At 38.2% G+C, this 24,743-nt stretch overlaps 1 pseudogene; it reads left to right on the forward strand.

Moving 5' to 3' along the window:
* LOC107180026 overlaps nucleotides 1-17,769 on the forward strand; it is a 114,887-nt pseudogene extending 97,118 nt beyond the window's left edge.
* The last annotated feature ends 6,974 nt before the right edge of the window (nucleotides 17,770-24,743 follow it).

Here is a 24,743-nt window from a genome sequence, read left to right on the forward strand (position 1 = left end):
TAGATTCTAGGACTATAGAAAGGTTTACCTAATAAGCCCAACAAAGAATGACAGAGGGAAAGGAAAACATATTGCTTCTAAATCTGAGACACACTCCAAGCCAGTTTGATCATAGCTTAGTTTTTCATACAATGAGCTATGCATCTGTGCTTCGGGGCCACTTCCAAATGCCCTGAGGAAAGAGGGGAAAAAATGCAGTCATTCAGACCCTAAACATCTAACTGCATGACCCTATTATAAAATCCTTTTTTATTTTGAAGGTGAGGCTGCTTCCTGGAATTTATGCTCAAATGCAATTTGGAGTTCTTAAAAACATTATCTCCTTAACTTAAACATTTTGCATTTGCATGAGACACCAGGGAATATGAAATGATGCACTAATTGAAACATGACTTAATAAGCAGTCCATGAAACCAGGAGAGCCCCTGAACTGTAATCCCAGCTTGGATACCACTTGCTGTGTTTCTTTGGTTTAATTGAATAATACACCAGAATTTTTAGTTCCCCCATTTGTTGAAAGAAATAAACAGTGAAGCTACCAGTCACTGAAAAATTGAATAAATTAAATGGTTAATTTTGTGCCTTTTTGTAAGGATGAATTATATATGTAAAGTCATGTTTGCTGAAAATAGAGCTTGCTGCCTAAAAAGCTTCTTCTACAGGGGAAAATTCTACCAAAATCTATAGATTATGGCTTGTTTCTGATTATTGATTTATCAAGCTCAATTTTGGTATCTTTATTTAAGTACTATGTTAATTGGTAATTCAACGAATTAAAGTGGCATAAATCATTAAGAAAACTGAGGCAAATCTGTATGTACTGACAGGAAAAATAGACAAATCTATCGCTAAATTAAAAATAGCAAGGTATAATGCCAAGTGTAGAGTATTCTATGAGTTGTGTTTTTTAAAAAATTGAGAAAAAGAGGGATGGGGCAGTAGGGAGGAGAGGGTGGGGGGATAGTGAGAGGAAGAATGATTCTAATCCAGCCACAAGGTGATGAGTTTTTCTGAGCGCTTAAGAACACGTTTGCTTTATCCCCATAAATACAGCATCTGTTTCAATGCCTGGTTCAAATGAGATGGTAAGGGCATATGTATGCTGTGACTATCATCTCTAAGATGTCATTTAGGCATTCCACATATAAAGCAAAAAGACTTATAACCAAAATTAATAAAGATTTATAAACTCTTTTTTAAGGATTTCTGAGATTGTAAACCAGCAAAACATTGAAACCGGTAAGGAAAGGATTAAGTAAACCGAATTATAACCACTTTGCTGAAATATTGTGTAACTATTAAAAATTAGTTTGGAAAACTATGCAGTAATAAATAAAAATATTTAACGGTAGCAAGTTAAATGAGAAATGAAGTATCCGCTAAAGCTGAACACACGTATCCCGTCTGGTGCAACAATTCCACTCCAGGGAAATTCCAACCAAAAATGTGGACATATGTACTCACTAAAAGATGAGGACAAGAATTTTCATGGCAACACCATTTGGGATTACCAAAAACCATTTATGTATTCACTCCACTCTGGATGGACAAGAGAATTGTCCTCCAGCACCATCGCATTTATTTTCTTCCCAGGGTTATTTTCATTGGAAGTGTTTTATTGCTAACCTTCAAAGCACCGAATAAGGAGCTAGAGGTCATTCCAATTGGGACTCACATAGAATAATTATAGATAACTGTTTGGAAAGTCTTACAAGTATCATGATACTTAAAAGATGGCTCTACAGCGGGACACCGCGGTTCACCGACCGCCCACTTCACCAGCTGTAATGGGCCGCATCTCTACGGTCTGCAAGTAGAGGCAGAAGCGTGCCAACACACAAGGCCGTTTGTCTCTTCCCAGTGTTTCCTGCACGCTCTGGGAAACAGCACTTCAATGGGAAAGCAGCCTTTAGCTTCAGACATTCATTGAGCCACCAGGAGCCAAGAGCTATCAGCAATAGCAGGGGAGAGTGAGGTGCAAAGCCCTGGCTAGAGAAGGCACTGGCAGGAGAGGGAGAGAGATGACCGCAGCAACAGCAGGAGCCAGTGGTGGCAGTAGGAGCCACAGGAAGAGATGCCATGAGATGTTCACTTGGTATAATGACTGCCCCAAGGTGAATGCATAAAAGTAACAAATCATGACATCTCATTACATGCTGGCTCTGGTGTCAGCCCTCGGTCAGCATGACTGACTGACACAAGCTAAAAATAAAACCAGTAATAAGAATCCCAATTCCCTTGGTCTCTGACACCTCAGAGTGGTACCTGCTTACGGGTGGGACAGCTACGGTCTTTGCCAGCCTCAATTACTTCAAGTAATAAAGTGTCACTTAACAACCAATTTAAATAGTTTGAAGATTCTGACAGGAACTGCCTCAATATAAAAACCCAAAGGGAACCAGTTCCTGCCAGGGAACTTGCTCGCTCCGCGCAAACACCCAACTCTGTGCTTCTGCAGAGCCAAACCTCCGGCAGCGGATCTGACTCCCTCCCGCTGCCACAGGGCTCCTCCTGAAGTGGATCACCTAAGGAGAAGCGAGCTAAGCCTGCCCCTCCAGCCCCCATGCACCTTGCCTACCCACCCCAGCTAATACGCCAGATCCCCAGCAACACAAGCCTGGCAGTGTGCAAGTAGCCCAGACGGGACACGCCACCCCACAGTGAATCCCGCCCCTAGGAGAGGGGAAGAGAAGGCACACACCAGTCTGACTGTGGCCCCAGCGGTGGGCTGGGGGCAGACATCGGGTCGGACTGCGGCCCCGCCCACTAACTCCAGTTATACACCGCAGCACAGGGGAAGTGCACTGCAGGTCCTCACCACGCCAGGGACTCTCCAAAATGACCAAACGGAAGAATTCCCCTCAGAAGAATCTCCAGGAAATAACAACAGCTAATGAACTGATCAAAAAGGATTTAAATAATATAACAGAAAGTGAATTTAGAATAATAGTCATAAAATTAATTGCTGGGCTTGAAAACAGTATACAGGACAGCAGAGAATCTCTTGCCATAAAGATCGAGGGACTAAGGAACAGTCACGAGGAGTTGAAAAACGCTTTAAACGAAATGCAAAACAAAATGGAAACCACGATGGCTCGGCTTGAAGAGGCAGAGGAGAGAATAGGTGAACTAGAAGATAAAGTTATGGAGAAAGAGGAAGCTGAAAGAAAGAGAGATAAAAAAAAAAACCCTGCCTTGTGCGTGTGGGTTTTTTTCTCTTATCTCAATACCACAACTAGTAAAAGAGCAGCTTAGCTAAAAGGCTAACCCCACAAACACCATCAGAAAACATTTGGAAGCTCCCAAACATTCAGGCAGATACCCAAGCAATTTCTCTCTCCCATCAGAAGGCAGGGGCTTCTGCCTGGAAGACAATTTGTGGAAAGGAACTAATATGCCTGTTGTTTACAAAACATCATCTGTTCTTCCTTTAGGAATATTATAATTATGCAATTTTTTTCACAGAAAGCTCTCCATGACCTCTCCATACACAAACAATAAAGCCCAGCACAGGAACCTGGATCAGTCCTATGATAAAGGTTGCTGCACTTCATATTCAGAGAATGAAATAAGAGGAAATTGCATATTTAAATTTGACTGATGCTAAAGGATTTGCTTGTCCAAGCATTAAACATATTATGAGATTCAAATCACCATTGCCCACAAAATAATCTCTTTGGAAATTAACCCAAGGCTGCAAACTTATGTTGAAATTATTTAACAAGAAAGAATTGTATAAAATACTATATTCTTTCAAGGACAGGTTTGCAGAATTATATACTAATAGCCTGAAACTTAAGTGTATTTTTCAGTGCCTTTTTATTCTTTCATTCATCAAATACAGCTTGGGACCTTTCCTTACGAGAAAATGTGATAGTACTGAAAAGGATAAAAAGATAAACCGAAAGCAAAGTCTCCACGAGTTTATCATATAATAGGGAAATTGATACATATGATAATGACATTTAAAGAGAATACATGATTTTATTATTGAATGACTTCTAAGGGCCTGACACATCGTACCAAGTGCAAAGTGTACACCAATATTCTGGATTCTGGGAGCTCACCGTATATTGGAAAGGGCAGATAGACAAGCAAACAGGTTACAAAACAACATGATAAAGGCTAAAGCAGGGGTACATAAAATGTTCTATTCTATGAATGCATAGAGGAGAAAATGGCTAATTGAGCCAGCCAGAGAAACCAGAGGGGATTGATTACGTCCGGCACCTGGTGGTTATGTTGGGTTTTGTGAGATGGGTAGGATTTCACTAGGGAGAGAATGAAACTGATGGCAGGACGTTCCAAGAAAAGTGAAATGTAGACACAAGTAAGACACAAATGTGAGAAATCAAGGGGATGATAGACACTACGATCCAGTTTTTATCTATTGTCTTGACATAATTTAGTAGCACCCACTTATACTCTCAAAAGTGCTATTTTTGCACACTACAGCACGTGGTCAACCTCATGGACGAGCAGGTCTCAGTTCAGAATTACTGCAACCTTAGGCATATTAAGAACAATGAATAAGAATTAAGGAGCGTATTAAGGGATCAAGATTTTTTTCATCTTGTAGGCAATGAAGAGACATCAGAAATATTTAACTGGGCATGTATCAGAATATGTATCTTTTAAAGGTACCAGTGGTTGGGGTTTTAGAAACTAGACTGGGATACAGAGCATGAATAGAGTATCTGACTGAAAAGATATTAACGAAGAAGTAAATCCAGGTTCTGGTAAAATCAGTAGGACCTTAAAGACTGATCAACAAAGAAAGACACCAGGATAGCCTCTTTTCTCAATCCCCACTGAATCTATAAATCTTTACCATGTCCTTTAAGCCCCCAACCATGTGTCCTACACTCCCGGTGATAATCTAGGGACATGTCCACTAAGCCTCCTGGCCCTGTCTCCTATTTCTTCCATCTGTTTCTTGTATCTTCATTCTCCCTCCCTATCTCTGCCAATTTTTACCATAGGGCACCTGGGTGGTGGCTCAGTCAGTTAAACGTGTCTGCTCTTAAGCAAATAAAAACAACAACCACAATAACAACTAACACGGATTGAAGTCTTACAGGTTCTAGGCACGAGGCTTTGCATGCTCTGTCTTATCAATCTTGTCACCAAAAACTCATAGTGTAGGTACTACTACTGTTCCACTTTTATTGATTGAAAAGCAGACTTAGTGAACATGAGTAATTGAACTTCAGAAAATGAGACTCACAGAGGGAATCAAAAAGAGCCACTCTCTGAAGAATGTCAGCCAAAGAGGCCTCAGCCATCACCTGTGTACTGATGAGTTCGAATATAACTAATTCCAGAACTGTCTCTCCTCTCCTGAGTTGCAAACATATCCTTTGAACCCCCTACACGACATTTCCACTTGAATAATCTGCTGAAAACCCAAATTCTATATGCACAAAACTGAACCTATAATCACTCCCCTCAATAGCTCCTTGCAAAAAAAAAAAAAAAAAAAAAAAAACCCTTCTGGTAATCTCTACTAGGTACTTGAGAGTAAATCTTGTTTCTTCCTTCTCCACCTTCTTTCCTCCCTCAACTACCACTATCAACTGTTTGCCATGTCCCACGAAATGTATCTCCAAAATCTCTTACCTATTCATACCTCTCCGTGCCTTCCTTTCCCTACGCTGCCCAAGTCCGGCACTGTGTCACCTCTTAACTATAGCTTTATAACAGTCACATGCTTCAATCTCTCAACGGTTCTATTTCTCCTCAACACATCAACCACAGCCATCTTGCTGACACAGATGGCCAACTCTTTAGATATCCTACACAGCTCTGATCATACCCATGCTTAAAATCTTTATGGTCTCAAAGCTTAGCTCAACTGTCAGCTCCTTTTCCCACCTGTGCTCCCTGCACAAAGGAGAGTTAGTCATCACCACCTTCAGAGTTTTCCATTGCAGTTTATGCTAGAACAACATTTATCCCATTGAGAGTGGATAGCCATGCATGTTGTGTTTCTCCCTACTCAGCCACGATTATGTGTGCCTTGATGGCAAGGATCTGGACTTACTAACCTTCGCATACCCAGCATCTATCCTAGTGCTTAGCATCCATGTTAAATAAATAAATAAATTCGTCGATTTAGAAATGGCTGGATCATAATCATACAGTGTCAGATCCACGTGCTGAAACAAGCTTTAATCATCTTTCTTTCCAAACATAAGGATATTCATGAAGCATTTTACTACCAAACTCTCTCTAGAAGGAAAACAGGGGTGGAAAACAGTACCTAGTATTTCTAACCTGGAGCAGAAGGTGCCAAATTTCACAGAAACTTTGTTCCAAAGCAAATTTTCAGAGGGGCTTGTATTCTGCAAAGGTGTAGAGGTCAGATAACTAGCCGATTAACTTCGCTATGCACTTCCATTTGGAAGACTTATCTGAACGTTTCTAAGGTTTTTTCTTCCCATCTCCCTTTGCTTTATCCTTCACACCCTCATCATTGAGAATGCTAATAGCCTTTAAAGAAATCAATATCCTGCCATTGGGCTCTCACAAGGAGTGCAGTGCTGGCCTGGCAGGTGAGTCATTATAGCACTGGTTATGGAAACAGCTGCAAACCTTTCCCAGGGACATCAGCTGGGATGCAAAAGGGCAGAATGTGGCCTTAAGATGAAACTGAATGCAAAGTCAAAATTAATTTAACTTATATTTTATTTATGCTTCAATGAATTAATAATCAAGGATATTTGCATGGGCAAGGTTTTTAAGCCGTAGAGTATCCTTTGATTGAATTAGTATTTCCCTTCAAGAGATATTTTAAATATTAGCACAATAGAGCATATTGGAGTGACATCCAAAAATCCATTTGTGAAAATTCTTTATACCTTATGCAGGTGAGTAGGTAGCGAGTGATGACACCCTTACACAAATTTGCTTTCATGGAATTTTCTTGTAGCAAAATTATATACGAGACATGAGACTTATTGGTTTGATAGTTACTGACCTCCATCAGTATCCTTCAGCATTATTTTTCTAAATTACATCCAAAAAGCCTATTGAGGTAAGAATTTACTTAGGTTCAAGAGTGATAAAGAAGGTAGGAACAAATCCTATTTATGTATCAAGAAACTGAGGCATATCTAACTGGTTCTTTATTTCCCCAAAGATGTAACTATTACTGCTAATGAATTTGAGGTCTCCTTGGCCTCCCAAATCTTTAATTCCTGTTTTATGGGTACACATCCAGATATTTCCTCTGCGATTATTTTCATAGATATTCATATGGAGAGATAAATGATGGCATTTGAGGCCTTCATATTTATATCATGCTGATAACATTATTCCGAAAGGTGTTTTTACTTAATCTTGTTTGTGGTTAAGAACAGCATAGAGTCAAATCCCAACTCTGCCCCTTTATCACTTGTGTGACTTCAGACAAGTTATTTAACCTCCTACCTGCCTCAGTTTTCCCATCTGGCAGATGGAGATAATAATATTACCTCCCTCATAGGGTTTTGTGAGGTTTAAACGCAAATCCTTTAGAACAGTGCTTGATACATGGCATAAACTCTATGTGTGTTGGCTTACTATTATCAGTGCTATTGTTTTCCTTATTTTTCTTAATTTCTGAATATTATTCCAAATTCTGAAATGTGTAGGGATCTCCTCCGTCTCATGCCTTTAAATACCATTCACATGCAGCTCTCACATTTCTGTCTCTGAGCTGTACCTCACCACCAAATTCTGACTCGCATATAGAACTGTGTACTCTCCGTCCCTAGCTGGATGTCTAGGAGATATCTCAGAGCTAGCGTGTCAAAACCTATACTCTTGGCCTTCCCCCACCACAGCCACTCGTCCTACTCTCCTTCTAGCTGATAAGGCTAAAGCCCTTCGAATCCTCTTGGACTCCTTTCTCCCATCCAAGTACTAACCAGGCCCGACCCTGCTTAGCTTCTGAGATCACACTAGATAGGGCGCATTCAGGGTGGTATGGCCATAGAGTCTGACTCCTTTCTGTATCTCTCACCCCATATCCTATTGATCAGGAAATTCTGGTGACCGTATCTTCCCTACATACACATCCAAACAACTCTCACTACATCAACAACTCCAGCTCTGGTCACAGATACAATCATTCTCATTTAGATGATTGTAATAGCCTCCAAACTGATTTCCCTGCTTCCACCCTTGCCTCCCTTAGTCTGTTCTCCACACAGCATTAGCAAGATCCTTATCAAATACAAAGCAGACCTTCTCACTCTTCTATTTGAAACCCTGCAATGGCACAATGGCTCCTCTCATTCAGAGTCGAAGGCAGAGTCCTCACTACAGCCACCAGACCTACCTACAAAATCACCCCTACTTCTGACCTCACTTCATACTAGTCTATCCTCAATCATTCTCTTCCAAGAGAATTACATGGCCTCCTTGCTATTCCATGAACCATCAGGTATGCTTTCACTGAAGGATTGTTGCACTTATTAGAACCCTAACTAGATGCTCCAAACATCCACATGTTTCCCTCCCTCATATACTTTCAGGTACCGGTTCAAATATGACCTTTTCATCGAAGGCTCTCTGATCACAGTATTTAAAATTACAAACCATCCTTCCCATGTCCCAACTCTGGCCCTGCACTTTCTATCTCATGACCTGCTTTCCTTTCTCCATAAGTATTGCAACTTCCCAATACTTTAGTTTTTAAATTTGTGTTGTTTGCCTATCTCTGTCTACTATAGCACAAGCTCCCTGAAGGTATATATTTTTGTCTCTTTGTTCAATGCTTTTATCTCCAGTGCCTAGGATAGTGGCCGGCACAGGGTAACTATTCATAAATGTCAATAATACTGAGTGTCAGAAAATACTTGGCAAATAAATAAGTCAAGGCACTATGACTTGACTTATTTCCCTAATGAGTGACATTTAAATTGTCTTCTGTAATGTGAATATCTGTGCATGTCTTCCTAGAGTAGATATTAAACAGGGGAAACGCAGGGTCAAATATTTGTACAAATTCATCTTAAAATTTACTGACCACCTGACCTCCAAAACATCTATAATAACTTATATATCCAAGAACAGTATGTAAAAGTACTCCTTCAAAATCCACCTCAAACACTTGTGTCTTTTAATCTATAGCTCTTTTTGTTTAGAGTACCCTGTCTTTAACTCCCATTCTCTCCCTAGTGAAACTCTACTCATCCTTTAAAACCCAACTCAACTGTCATGACTGAGAGGCAAGCAATCCCCTCTGATTTACCTGGATGGGGCAATTAGCCACTTCCTCCTCTATGCTTTCACAGCACACTTTTATATACCTCTGTTTTAATCTTTATCGTGTTGTTTTGTAATTTGTGTTTCTGGATTTTGCACTACACAATGAGCTCCCAGCAGCTAGAATATTAGTCTACCTTTAGATCTGGTGGAATGTTGGCAGAGAGAAGTCAATCAATCCATACAATAATATATTTCCTTGAATGATGTTGATTCTTTGTCGTCTCCTTCCAGAGATTCTGATTCAATAGCTCCTAAGGAAGACCCAGGTATCTGAATATTTATTCATCACCTTCAGTGATTCTAACTTAATCCTTCCACCAAGCATGCCTTGAGGGATACAATTACTAAGAAATACTAAGGACAGTGTACTAGGATCAAGTATTGTAGAATTATGTCCTGATGTACCGCTCACTATTCTTACAGGTGTGTTTGTTAAAAAATCATTTTTTAGCCACTTTATTAGGCTATGATTGACAACAAAAAACTGCACACATTTAATGTATACAACTTGATAAGTTTTGAGATAAGTATACGCACGTCAAACTGTCATCACAATCAATGCCATAAACATCCATCACCTCCAAATGTTTCCTCCAGCCCTATTTTGTTGTTTAAAACCTCGGTATTATTAGGTATCTTCCCCAAAGCTCATGAATATCAGCCAACTGATATCTTCCCGAAAGCTCACGAATATCAGTCAATTGATTCAGTGAACTGCACATGAGAATAAAGAATTTACTGGCTACAATTCAGTACAATTAAACTAAATCAAAGAATGCAAAATAAATCTTGTTGTTTTAGTTCTATGCTTCAACTTACTGAAATATGAGTCAGCAGAGTTATTGTAGCTTTCAAATGGGAGGAAACAGGAGTATATGGGAGGAGAGGATGCTGTTCTGCACATACCAGACAAACAGAATAACTAGAACAGATATTCTTATCAATCTTTTATAGAGATGAAAACCAAGGTTTAGAGCGGTCGAGTGATTCACTCAAGTACACACTTCCTAGTAACTGATAGAATTTAGATTTTAAACCAGGTCTTTCTGGCTCCAAAATTGATGCTTTTTTCCATTATACCACATTTCTCCCATATACTCCAAAGAAAATATTGTTGAGTGTGTAACAAAATGATTTGTGCTTCTTGTGATGAGTTACCGAACACTATCATTTAACAGCTGTGTAATCTTCTACTGGTCCTTTCATCTCTTTGGGTAATGGATGAAAAAAAACAATAGTGCTGACCAAAGGAAGTCTATAGGAGCAAGACCAGCACAGAGGAGCTGTCGGGAGATTCCAAACATGGTGACTCCATGTCCACTCTACAGTGCCCATAGCTGAAGACTATCATGGACGTTGCATCCCTAGAATGAGTGAACAGAGCAGTGCTTAGGATGACAGCCATGTTATGTTTTGGTCCTAACAAGTGGAGACAAAGTGCCTAAGACCCATATTGAAGTACCTACTTCCAAATCCCAGCCCCACCACTTCACTGGCTATTTGAAATCTGACAAAATATTTAATCTCTCTCAGCCTCAGGAGCCCATCCACCAAATGGGGATCGCAGTATCTTTTTCAAAACAGGAGTGAATGAACAAGAGAAGCTGCCACAAACCAAATCTCAGTTGTCACTATTTTTATTATACGACAGTGTAATCAAGTAGTCAATGTAGACATCTAAAATTTCCATTCTCTTACAACCAGAAAGAAAATCCAATATGCTTAGGTACCAGGGGTTAGCAGAGAGTGTGTGCTCCATGTTGATGCCTGTAAGAGCCTAGAAGTTTGACTTAAGGTTTCAGTTTGTGTTGGTTCAGCATTGCCTAAATATCACCTAAATAAAATTCTCAGGGAACTGGCTACTTTGCATTTTATGTGCTAATAGAGATTGTGACCTTCTTATCCAGGTCTGGAAACCTTATCACATTATCTACACTGAGCAACAATGTATGCAATATTCTATTTATCTACTTAACAAGATCACTTATTTAATATTATAATTATTTTCTTCATTTTTTTATTCTCCATGTGATAAAAGCTAAAAGAATATTTTTTTACATTAGTGCATTAAGATAATGTAAGCCAGGCGCCTGGCTGGCTCAGTCGGTGGAGCATGACACTCTTGATCTTAGGGTTGTGAGTTCAAGCCCCAAGCTGGGTGTAGAGATTACTTAAAAATAAAATCTTTGAAAAAATAAATTAAAAATTTAAAAAATTTAAAGACATGTAAGCAATCATGGCTTATAATAAATTGGTATTTGTTTTCATCCGAAAAGTCCTTATGAAATGTTCATGGTAGAAACAAAGCTTATGCTATTTAAAGAAACACAAAGATATTTGTGTACCTTAATATAACTTTTTAGGTTTTTTTTTAATGTTTATTTTTTGAGAGAGAGACAGCACAAGTGGGGGAGGGGCAGTGAACGAGGGAGGCAGGGAGTCTTTTTTTTTTTTTTTTTTTAATCAAAACATTTGTTACCATTTTGTTTGTGACAAAACAATTGGGTGACCTAAGGAGACTCAGAACCTGAAGCAGGCTCCAGGCTCTGAGCTGTCAGCACATAGCCCAACACAGAGTTCAAACTCACCCATCGTGGGATTATGACCTGAGCTGAAGTGCAGTACAAGAAAAGTTTATAACGCCATATTTTAAACAAGTGTAAGCAATTTTGTAATATTTGATATTATATTCTATATTTTACATAGGAATTGTTGAATGCCATTATTATACATTATGTTTGTGAAGTATGTGTGCAATCCTCATACAAAACTAATGTTTAGTTTGTATTTTATGTAGTTATTTATTTATCTTTAAAGGTTTATTTATTTTTGATGAGAGACTGAGCCACGGGGGGAGGAGCAGAGAGAAAGGAAGACAGAGGACCCAAAGCAGGCTCTGAACTGACAGCAAAGAACCCGTTACAGGGCTCCAGCTCACAAACTGTGAGCTCATGACCTGAGATGAAGTTCAATGCTTAACCAACTGAGCTATCCAGGTGCCCCTAGTTTATATTTTAACATTGAAATTAATTATGAAAAATGTTCTTTCTGGTAAAATCTATTACACATCAGAAGGCATGACTATGTAACTGAATTAAAATATCGTTTGATCCGGTTAATTTTAATCTATATGTGCTGTATATACAATACTTTGTAGAGCAAAGGAAATTGTTATTTAACTAAGGTTTGAGAAAGCATGTAGGCATATTCATTCCCACACAAAAAGTTGAAGGGAAGAGAGGTTATATTTACATTTTATTAAGAAGTAATGACTATAGTGTCCTGTGAATTTTTTGGAAAGTGGATGTATATTGAGACTCATTTTTCCAAAAAATAACACATGATTTTTCCCCTTTTTTTCTTTCCTTTTTCTTTTTTTTTTTTCTTAGAGAGAAATAGCAGGCACGCGAGCCCGCGAGCAGGTGGGAGAGGTGGGGGGGGGAGAGGGGCAGAGGGAGAGAGAGAGAATCCTAAGCAGGTTCCATGCTTACCATGGAGCTGGATGTAGATCTCCATTCCACAACCTTGGGATTATGACCCCAAGTCAAAATCAATAGTCAGTTGCTCAACCAACTGAGCCATCCAGGCACCCCCTTCTTTTTTTAAGTAAGCTCTATGCTCGAACTTACTACCCTGAGATCAAGGTTGCATGGTCTACTGACTAAGCCCGACAGGTGCCCCCAAATGATTCTTAATTAAGTCAAGAAAATAATATTAAATGTTATGAAGTAACCAATCTTGTTGGAATATCAGTTATGTAAATCAATTGCCTGAATCTATAAACCATAGAAGGCCCCAAAAGTGTCTTAGCAACAACTTCAGAAGCAAATTTGTTTATTCAATGTGTAAGAGTGATAAAATAATTCATCTTTAAAATTTCCAATTATTTTAATTTCTAAACTGTCTTATGAAAAATAATTGAAAAATGGTAAACTTTTTATATGATTAGCTACTACTAATTACAGATTACTTCCATCCGGCATCTTAAAATAGTTTGGAAAACAGATGAAAGCTACTCAAGACTTAGTTCATTTATTTTATCTAACTTTATTTCTCATGCTATCAATGTTATTTCACCTAACTTTCTACTCGTAACGTGTTATAATAAAGTAAGTTCATATTAGAACAATAGATTGCTTTGTAAATCGCAAATGTCTCAGTTGTCACGTTAGAGGACAAATGTGGTATTAAATTAAATGTTTTATATTTATTTTCTCATAAGACCCAAACTTACATTTCAGGGACTTTTATTCAAACTCACTACTGCTGAATTGCAAAATGTTGTCTTTGTCCTTAGGACCATGACAGAGAACTTTATCTGCATTCAAATTGCCTACTGGTTTGTGGTATTTCAATAATAAAACAGCAGGATTGAAGGCTCATGATGAGAAATCTGACTAATTACCTGTTAGATGATAGATGGTTGTAACTAGGCAGTGCCAGTCACTGAAAACAAAACACTTCGAGATATCAATCAGCTTCCTGACAAATCCAATTTCCCTCACATTCAGCGGACAATAAATGGGAATTTTACCTCTACGTCTACAGAGTGCAGAGTTATAGCTTTAAAATATGCATAATGATATTTTAATAAAGTAGTTTTTTTTAATAAGTTAGTATTTAAATACCTGACATATTCATATTTCAATCTCAGGGCTTTTAAATAGATAGATGGTGGAAATAATTAACATTGTAAATCTGTATTGTATTCTATTGAGGAGGGTAAGGTGTACTTAATAGTAGTTTTCCTATTTTCTTTCTGCATTTACATTTAACTCAAATCATTCACAACAACTCTAATGGCTGTATTCGCTCTCTTCATTTTTTTTTTAATTTTGTGGTAAATTAGTTGGATGTACATTCTACGTGAGATTCAAAAAGCAGAATGCCCAATTAACACTGCCACATATCAGCATGTGGGCAGAGTTAAAGCAAAGAGGGATTGAAGCATGGAAATTGAATGTCCGCCCAGAGAAACACCTCTTTCTCCCTTATAAGGAGTGATTACATAATCAACATTTGAAATTTATGATTAACCCTAATAAGTTATGACCTTCAATATCCAATTTTGTGATAAAAACAAGAAAATTAAAGGCGGCAGAGAAATGGAGAAAGAAAGAGGGTTTGTTTGCTTCCTTTTTATTGAAGAAAATTGAATTTGTAGGCAAAGATCTAAAAGTTTAATAGTATATAGCCTGATAGAGAACAAACTGAGGGTTGATGGAGGGAGGGAGGTGGGAGATGAGCTAGATGGGTGATGGGGATTAAGGAGGGCATTTGTTGTGATGAGCACTGGGGGTTGTATGTAAGTGATGAATCACTAAATTCTACTCCTGAAACCAATATTGCACTGTATTAACTAACTAAAATTTAAATTTAATAAAAAATAATTTTTTTGTTAACTAACTAAAATTTAAATTAAAAAAAAAATAGGTGGGGCACCTAGGTAGCTCAGTTGGTTAAGCATCAGACTCTTGGTTTTGGCTCAGGTCACGATCTCATGATTTTGTGAGATTGAGCCCCACTGGGGGCTCCACACTTACAGATGGATCCTGCTTGGAATTCTCTCTCCCTCTCTCTCTCTCTCTGCCCCTCCCCCACTTGCGCACATGCTCTATCTCAAAATACATAAATGAACTTAAAAATTGTAAAAAATAAAAATTAAAAACTTAAAGTATATAGTCTGACACTAGGACCTTTTAAATGTTAATGGAAGGTAATAAGTTGATACAACTTCATTGAAGGACTATTTGACAATAACTATCAAAATTTAAATGCTTAAATATAGCAATCCACTTTAAGAATGTTTCCAATAATTATACTCCAATATCTCTTTGAATGTTCACTGTATACCATCTTTAATTTTTTAAATTATTTTTGAACTGGAAATAAGTTCCCTCCATATGGGCGAGTTCAATAAAACATTTACACCCATACAATAGAACACTATGTAACCAAATATAGACCTGAAAAAGGATGAGGTAGATCTGTATATGCTATTTTGGAATAACATTCAAGACACATTTTAAGTGAAAATAAGCCAGAAACATTTGAGCTTTTTAAAAGAACTTAAATTAAGGGGTATAAATATAAATAGATGTTTGATTAGTAATAGAAAATTTATGGAGGGATACCTAAAATGCTAGCTTTGGCTGCCTTTGGGAAAGGAGTCTAATGTTGGCTTGGGCAGCTCATATACTAAAATTGGGAGAGGAGTCTAGAGACCTGAAAGGGAGGGACTACTTACTGTCCATTGCATACTCTCTTAAATTTTTTGAAATTTTATCATGCTGTTTTATATCCATTCCTATAATAAATAAGCAAATGAAAAAAGAGAAAAAAATGAAAGAAGGAAGGAAGAGAGGGAGGAAGGTAAGAAGGAAGGGAGAAAGGGAATATATGCACACAGATGAGTCTGTTTGACTCCAAAATCCAGGCCTCTCTAGGTGTTCTGCAGTCAAAACTTGAGAAGACATGATTAAATTTTTTAAAGCAGCCTAAATTCTGCATGTTCTTGACATAACCGTGAGAACAGAAACAGAAGACACGGCCTGAGTTGATACTAATGAGCTGAACTTGAACATGGCCATCCCCCGAGGCTGACTGCTTGGCTGTGACCTAGTCTCTGACTAAGAACTGTGAGTGAGTGTTTGAGGACTGCAGTATCTAACCCCAGCCACCTGGGAGAATGAAAGGTCACTCTGGCAATGAAGCACTTCAAGCTTACACTTCGTCTACCCAGCCAGGCAAGGAAGGGAATATACAAGGACGGCAGAACTTAGAAAAGTTCGAAAAGTTGAAAACTCCTCCCCAACTCATCCTATACCAGAACACTACGAAGATATTGGAGAAAGACACCCGTTCTTTCCGGACAAGAAGACACATGTTGGTACACCCATACCCACAGACACATATACATACACACACATACCAACATCATGCTTTGTCCTCTCATGCATTCTTTGCAGAATTAGATACCTGCAAAAGTAAACCTAGAAATAACAAAATATATTATCAGAGCTAACTCTATCAGTGGAAGGGATAAGTCTTCAAACAAGGCATGATTAAGGAGCATTTATATATTCGACTGGAAATTTCGGTCACTGAAGGCACACCACATTAAATACAAAATCAGGAATCTAAGGTCTAAAAAACTCTTGTCTCAACATGATGAAAAACTGAGGTAGAGGTATGACTTATATAATGACAAGACACCTTTGAATGATGAGGCACAGGAAGAAGAGATGAACTTCAAGAGGAGAGAGGAGATTTTAAGCAAAATCTTCACTTGTTTCTAAGTTTAACCCAAGCACAGTTCTAACCAGAAAATTTGTGGGGACAGTGAGACTACTTGTATAAATAACTAGAAAAAGAATAATTCCTTTACCTTCTAACATCTCCTTTTTCATTCATTCATATACATATATATATATATATATATATATATACACACACACACATATATATGTATATAACTATGAAGATCACAAATAATTTCAAAACTATATTAAATAAGAAAATAAGATAATTATGTGCCATATGAGAACATAGAGCAATTGGTACCCTCCACATGAAAATTGAATATTGGGGAAAAATGCAGATCAGGATTACCAACACACAAAAAAAGAGGAAAAAAAACGTAAAACTCAATTAAAGAGAAAATTTTAATATGTTATTTAAAAATTTGGCTTTTGGCTTTTGGCTCAGAGGAGACAAAGGTGCAACTGTCTTTGGTCATCCCAAATCTGGGTTCATCCATCACCAGCAGCCTCCACCAGGCCGCCTAAGTTTGACTTCAACGAGATCAGAGTCGTATACCTGAGGTGTACCAGTGAGGAAGCGGGTGCCTATCTGTCCTGGCCCCTAAGATCAAAGACTGGCCCCCTGAGTCTGTCTCCAAAACAGGTTAGTGATGACATTGCCAAGGCAACTGGCGACTGGATAGGTCTGAGGATTACAGTGAAATTGATCCTTCAGAACACATAGGCCCAGATTGAAGCGGTACCTTCTGCCTCTGCCCTGATTATCAAAGCCCTAAAGGAACTGCCAAGAGACAGAAAGAAGCAGAAATATCACTTTTATTTTTAAAGGGAAGGGAAAGAATTGACTTTTTTTTTAATTTTTTGATGTTTATTTTTTTTTGAGAGAGAGAAACAGAGCATGAGTGGGGAAGGGGCAGAGAGAGAGGGAGACGCAGAATCCAAAGCAGGCTCCAAGCTGTCCAGCACAGAGCCAGATGTGGGGCTCAAACCCACAAACTGTGAGATCATGATCTGAGTGAAATCTGATGCTTAACCAACCGAATCACCCAGAGGCACCAGAAATAGCCCCTTTGATGAGATTGTCAACATTGCCTGACAGATGCCACACAGATCTTTAGCCAGAGAACTCTCTGGAGCCATTAAAGAGATCCTGGGGAGTGCCCAATCTGTGAGCTGCAATGCTGATGGCCACCACCCTCATGACATTACAGATGACACCAATAGAGGTACAGTGGAATGCTCAGCTGGTTAAGAGCTATAACAGAAAATAATTCAATAAAGGATCATTTGACAACTAAGTAAGTAAATAAATAATCATAGAAAAGAAAAATATAAATACAACACAGAAGGAAATGAAAAGAGAGTAAAAATATAATACATCTTTATTCAAGGTTTCTAAATAGATGAAATGGAAGATAACAGAAGTAGTTTATCTGAGGAGTCAATCATTTTTACTATCAAATTATATGTGTGTATTATATAACGTGCCTTCATAAATACTAATCCAAAAAATTTGAACTATGAACAAAATTCTGATGTAAGAAAAGTATTTTGAGTCTTTAATGAAGTTCTCAAAGAAGGAAGGGAGGGAGAAAGGAAGGAAGGGAGGGAGGAAATACATGCACACAGATGAGTTTGTTTGACTCCAAAGTCCATTCCTCTCTAACAACCATGTGTGCTGTCTCTCTTACTATTTGCAACTCATAAAATTTTTCAAAGGACATAGTTACCAGAATTCGCATTTTCCACCAAAAAGTGTCAAACAAACCTTGAAATTAGGGCCCAGGATTAGCCTACAATAGATAAGAGATCATAGAACTGGAATCTGGCAAGCATCTTGCCACTTTATAACAAGGCAATGAGATAATTTCACCAAGAATCACTCAAGGGTGGGCAAATCAGTAGTTGAAAAGATGGATGAAGTTGAAGGACTAGAAAAAATAAATTTCAAAATTATCTTTTATTTCTAATAATACATATAATAATAATTTATTTTTAGACACAAATAAAGCAGCGACAAATATTCAATGACTCTTGAAAACTTATTGAGAAATGCTGATGAAGTGTCTCAGTACTAGTACTCAGGAACAAAAGGACTGACTCATGGTGCACAGTGGAGAAAGAAAAGCTATAAAGAAGTCAAGGAAAAAAGTAAGGACAACTTAAAACAAAATGAGTTATAATCTAAATGTTTAGTGTTAGACTGGTACTTAGACAATACTGACTTAAGGTGCATAAGAAATTATGGATGAAGTGATATGAAATCGGGACTTCTCTTCAAAATAATACAGGATGAGGGAGTGGGTGAGGGTACGGAAGAAACATGTGGCCATTAGTTGATAGGTACTGAAACTGAATGATGGCTACATGGAGGTTTATGATATTTGTCTAGTTTTTTTTATATATTTAAAATGCATCATGATAGCTTTTATAAAAAGAAATGAATTAAAAAATAAGTGAAGGGCACCTGGCTGGCTCAGTCGGAAGAGTAGGAGACTCTTGATCTCAGGGTCATGAGTTCAAGCCCCAGGTTGGGTGTAGAGCTTACTTAAAGAAGAAGGAGGAGAAGGAGGAGGGGAAGAAATAAGTGAAAAATGGGAAGCGGGGACAAAAGAGACACTTAAAGTGTCCATATAATGTTGGAAATGAAAAGGGGTAGCATTATTAATTTTAACTGCTACAGGCCTAAGCCAGTGCTGTCCTGGGCAGTCCATGATATATGATCACTCTACTTTCCACCAGCAGGTTTCAAACATCAGGCTAATGTGATTTAAAATTTGCTACCAAAACAAAAAGAGAGAACGACTTGTAACGATGAACATTTAGATAATTAGCAACCACTTGTTTTTTAAGTCTTTGTGAAGAACTGGTCCCAAAGCACTGCCTAACCACCGATCCTTCTGGACCAGAAGTTGCCAACTGGTGGCCTGGGGTTGGATCCAGCCTGCAGATGTGTTTGCTTTGGCCTGAAATGTATTTGGTTACAGATTGCTTTTCTTAAAACTTTGAGCTCATTGCCAATATTTCCAAGCTGAAAGATGTCATGTTAAAATCCAGATTTCTATCTTCTTTTGAAAACCTTGAGGAGTTTTAAGACAAGGCAGACATTCTCATGTGTCAACAAATCCACTCCAGTCCTCGCTTCTCTCCAGTGAGTTCTAATTCTGGGCTGCTTTGCTTAGTTCTTTCTTTGGCTCCTACAGATACTTGACTTCTCAACTTTTGGACTAGATCAAGCTCTCTTCATTAGAACAAGGAAAATGAGGTTGCCTGCAGAAGCTGCCATTTAATAAAGCAATTGAAAATAGAAATCAATAAACCCAGACAATTAATCTGGAAATTCCTGAAGATCTGTAGACTTTTAAATAAGTCCAACAGAAAGAAGCTAATTCCATTTAGAAAATTCCTCTTTTTCTACTTTTTTCCACATTTCAGATCATTTCCTGTTTACCAAAGTAATTTAGCATGAACTATGTGAGTAGAGCTCCCAGAAATTCTCTTACCAAAAAAGACAATAGCCAATCTACAGCCCATTGGCAAAAGGCACAGTTACAGGCCCCAGCCCAATGACTGTTGCCCATCCTATTTCTTTCAACAAGCCCGGAACATCACTGGGTGTGTGATTATTAGCAACTCTTCATTAATTACAAGCCTCATAAACAGCTGTGCAATGTGGGAGGTTGGGGAGAAACAGCTCCTGTCTTCATAAGAGAGACTTGGAACTAAAAGGGGTTTCTAGCTACAAAGCATTCCAAAATAGGTTGAGTTGTTTTGAGAGTAGACAGAATAACATAAGAAAGCAAGAATGTTCATCCTGAAGATTGGTACCGAAACAACAACTAAAAAACCTTCCACTCGATCACAAAGGATAATGGAGAACTATAGTTGGTTTCATAATCAACTTACACAAACTTAAATGTTTTGAAAAAAATACAACTGGTAAAATTATCTATGACCTACGCTTGTGTCTCTTGTGAGACAGAGAACTGCGTTTGCCTGCTTAGTGTTGGCACTAAACCAAGGAAGAGTTATCAGAGAAAAGTTTGGGGGAGTTTATTTCCAACCGGTTTCCACTATGAAATCCCCACTATAGCCAGACTTATCTCAACTCTTTTCTCCACATGGTTTGGCCTCTCCTATTATCTATGGATTCCCACTGAACATATCATCTATATTTTTGTTTCAGGGGAGGGATGATTGATATTCCTGGTACTAAAACAAAAGAGTTAAGGTCTATTTAGAGAACTGTCTTAAACACTTTGTGGTCATCCGTATAATTAAAAATCACATGATCATTAGGGGAAATGAGCTAGAGCTATAAAGAATAGCATAAATCCCTAGCACATATCGCTTCATTAAAAAGTTCCCAAAAAATAATATTACCATTTTATTTATCCTATATACTCATTATCTCCAATTCCTCTCCCCCTTTTGTCTCCTTCAAACCTACTCCAAAGAGATCATTATCTCTACCATTACAACCCCCTGACTGTTCATGTCAAATCACTGGTACCCTCTGTTACTGAATTAAATGATCACTTCTCTCTCCTACTCTGACTTGGCCTGCCATCACATTTGACACAGCTGATCACTCCTGCCTTCTTGAAACACTTTCTTCACGTAGCTGTCATGACACCACCTCTCCTAGATTTCTTCCTCTCTCACTCACTGCTTCTCTCCTTTTCTAGTCCTTCCATATCTCTATGACTTCTAAATTTTGGAGAGGCCAAGACCTGAGCCTTATACCTCTTCTTTCTTTATATTTGTTTTTTGGTGGTCTCATTCAATCTCAAAGCTTTAAATACTATCACTATGCTGATGACTCCAATCCAACTGCCTGCTCAACTATTCCACACAAATGTCTAAAGGCATATCTAACCTACCATTTCCAAAACTGAGTTCCTGATTTCCACTCCCTAACACACATGCCCTAAAAACTTCCCCTTCCACAATCTTCTTTATCTCAGTTAATGAAAACTGCATCTTTCCAATTATTCAAGGCCATCCTTGTTGTCAACACTGATTTCTCTTTTTTTTCTCACATCTGCATCTAATCCAGAAGAAACCTTTGTTTGCTCTACCATCAGAATCAATCCAGAATCTTGACTACTCATCACTTTCTCTGCTACTCTCTTGTCCAGATCACTATGATCTCTTGCCTGAATCATAGCAATAGCCTAACATCTGACTGCTGCCAGCCTCTTTCTGTCTAGTCTCAACTCAGAAATCATGATGATCCACTCAAAATAAGTCAGATCAAGTTACTTTGCTCAAAATATTACAGTGTCTTCTACCTCACAGAGAATTAAAGTAAAGGCCTTAAACTTGTTAACAAGAACCTCAGTGAGTAGTCCCAACTCCTCCCCAGCTCCCAGAATCCCATAGTTACTCTGACCTCTCCTACTCTTCTCCCCCTTGTTCATTCTGCTTCAGACTGACAGAACTTCTTCATGTTCTTTGAACATGCAGTCACCTGCTGTTCCGTATGCTTATAATGTCTTTTCTCTAGATGGCCTCTTACAAGTCTTGGCTCAAATGTCACCTTCAGATTGGTCTGTTCTCTGCCCACTTCTTTCCTATTATCTTCAGAATTTATTTTTCTGCATAGCACTCATGATCTTCCCAAGTACCATGTAACATATTTATTTAGCGAGTTTTATGTCTGTCTGTCTCCTCTGGCAGGTAAACTCCATGAGGGCAACAATTATTGTTCATTTTATGCAATGCTAAATTTCCAGTGCATTCAATTACTATTTACTAAATAGAGAAATAAATTTATATGATATTATACTATTTTCTATAGAATGTGTGTATGTGTGTATATCTCTAAAGCACATTTAGCTCTAGGGAGAGTACTGAGTAGGGAGAGGGTAAATGGTATCAGGATTGGTGTGGGAGGAAGAGGATATCAAAATGGTACTTTATCCTTATTAAGTATTATTTCAAGTTTTTAAATGTGAGATAGTCATTATTTTTATATTATGGAAGATCGATTATTTGTTAATAACATAACACATCACAAGAACATACTGTATAGCTCCTATCTCCTGCTCCCCTCCTCCAGCTACAGCTGATTGGACCAGTGTATATACCTAATTTAAACTGGGAAAATCAAAGTATGTCTCCCAGGAATTTGAAACTGGTCATTGTAAGACTAAGGCAGTCAGAGAGCTGTGAAAATTGGAACTAGAGGCTACATGGAATTTGAGACCAATGTCAAACAATACCACATGTAAAGTGAATTTCTGGAGAAACAAAGAACCATACGTAAGACAAGAAAGATTATGGGGGTACCTGGCTGGCTCAGTTGGTGGAGCACACACCTCTTGATCTCAGGGTGGTGAGTTTGAGCCCCACGTTGTGTGTAGAGATTACTTAAAAATAAAATCTTTAGGGGCACCTGGGTGGCTCAGTCGGTTGAGCATCCGACTTCGGCTCAGGTCATGAGCTCACGGTCTGTGAGTTTGAGCCCCACGTTGGGCTCTGTGCTGACAGCTCAGAGCCTGGAGCCTGCTTCGGATTCTGTGTCTCCCTCTCTCTCTCTCTGCCCTTCCCCCACTCATGCTCTGTCTCTCTCTCTCTCTCTCTCTCTCTGTCCAAAATAAATAAACATTTTTAAAAATTTTTAAGAAATAACAAAAATAATAAATAACAAATAATAAAAATAAAATCTTTTAAAAAAAGTGTATGCAAAAAGAGAAACAGGAAACTAGTGGAGCAGATAATGTAGATAAAGAGATGTTTTCAGTGTCATCCACATGCAGACATTACACTTTGTTTCCTGTCCATGTTCTTTCCTATCAATAAACACCCTTCAACATGAACTACTTTAAATAGAGTTCTATTCCCTGTGATGTTGAATCTTGACTTAAATACCAATATCTTTTTGATAGTAAAAACTAAGACAATATCCCAACATGGGAAAAATTATAAAATATAAGAAAATGTGCTCAATGGTGAATTTGCTGCTTTTCATTAAAAAGTATAACAAGGCTAAGACCAAGGCTGATTCTTGCCTTTGCAGGATTGCTCAAATCTGTATTAATTTGCATACTCTTATTATTTAGTTTTAAGTTTCATCATTGTTAAAGCTTTTCTTTAATATTTATTCAGCAAAAATTCCTTAATTCTGCCATACGTTCCCAATAATTAAAACAGCTACTTTAAGCCTGAATATCCCAAACCCCCAGTGGGGAAAGTTTCATATAATTTGCTACTACTAATAAAGTACATAAATTTATGAATCTTTTTCCTGTTTTATAAACTTGAAAATTTACAGTTCCTTGCATTCCCATATGCATTCATTAGGGGAAGAGAAAATGGTGGGGTTACAGGTAGACCAACAAGAGCCACACATTATCATCAGCCTGTTTTACTATATCCCAAAACATAATTCGAAATATCCAAAGGTAGGATGTGACACAAATGTGAGCTTCCTATCATACCAGTCACTTACTCAGAAAGGCCTTTTCTAGTCCCTCAAGCTAGGATATCCACCAAAAAAGTATCTATCGCACTGTTCCATCCCACTTAGTATGATCTCATTTATTATTTTCTGATATTTTTTTCTGTTTGCTCTGTTTGTCTTTCTGTTTCACTAGAATATGGTTCCATGGGAGCTGGTATTCAAGATATCTGTCTTGTTCGTCACCATTTCCCCAGCACCTTAGAATACATTGCATCTGATACAAAACAGGCACTTAGCAAGTATTTGTGGAGAAGAATAAAGGAATGGATTAATTAACATGCCAAACTAATTACCACTCCAGCACCTTTAGATTTTGTCTTTCCTTAGCCAGAACCCCCTTCTCCTTGTTCCTTCACATCATTTAGGTCTTAGGTCAAATGTCAGCTCCGCAGAAAGGCCACTGATTACGCTAGCCTCTCCACCCTGCAAGGCCCTCCCTATCCCACTACACTGGTTGAGTTTAAGCACAACACTGATGACTATGTGAAATTCCCTTTTATATGCATTCCTTTCATGTTAATTGTTGTCACTGCTCTCCCCACTGGAATGTAAACCCCATGAGGAAATTTGACTTACCACTGCATCTCCAGAATGGGCCTGGGATTTAGGAGGCCTTCGATAAATATTTGTTAAATGAGTGAATGAAAGGTTGGAAATTGCAATTTTAAAATATACACCCACACATGGTATCGCTGCTCTTCAGTATTTGGAAACAGGCAACAAACTAAATTGCTATATGTGCAAATAATCTTTGAACA

Source organism: Panthera tigris, chromosome C2 (assembly GCF_018350195.1).
Source record: "Panthera tigris isolate Pti1 chromosome C2, P.tigris_Pti1_mat1.1, whole genome shotgun sequence".
In the NCBI taxonomy this organism is placed as follows: Eukaryota; Metazoa; Chordata; class Mammalia; order Carnivora; family Felidae; genus Panthera; species Panthera tigris.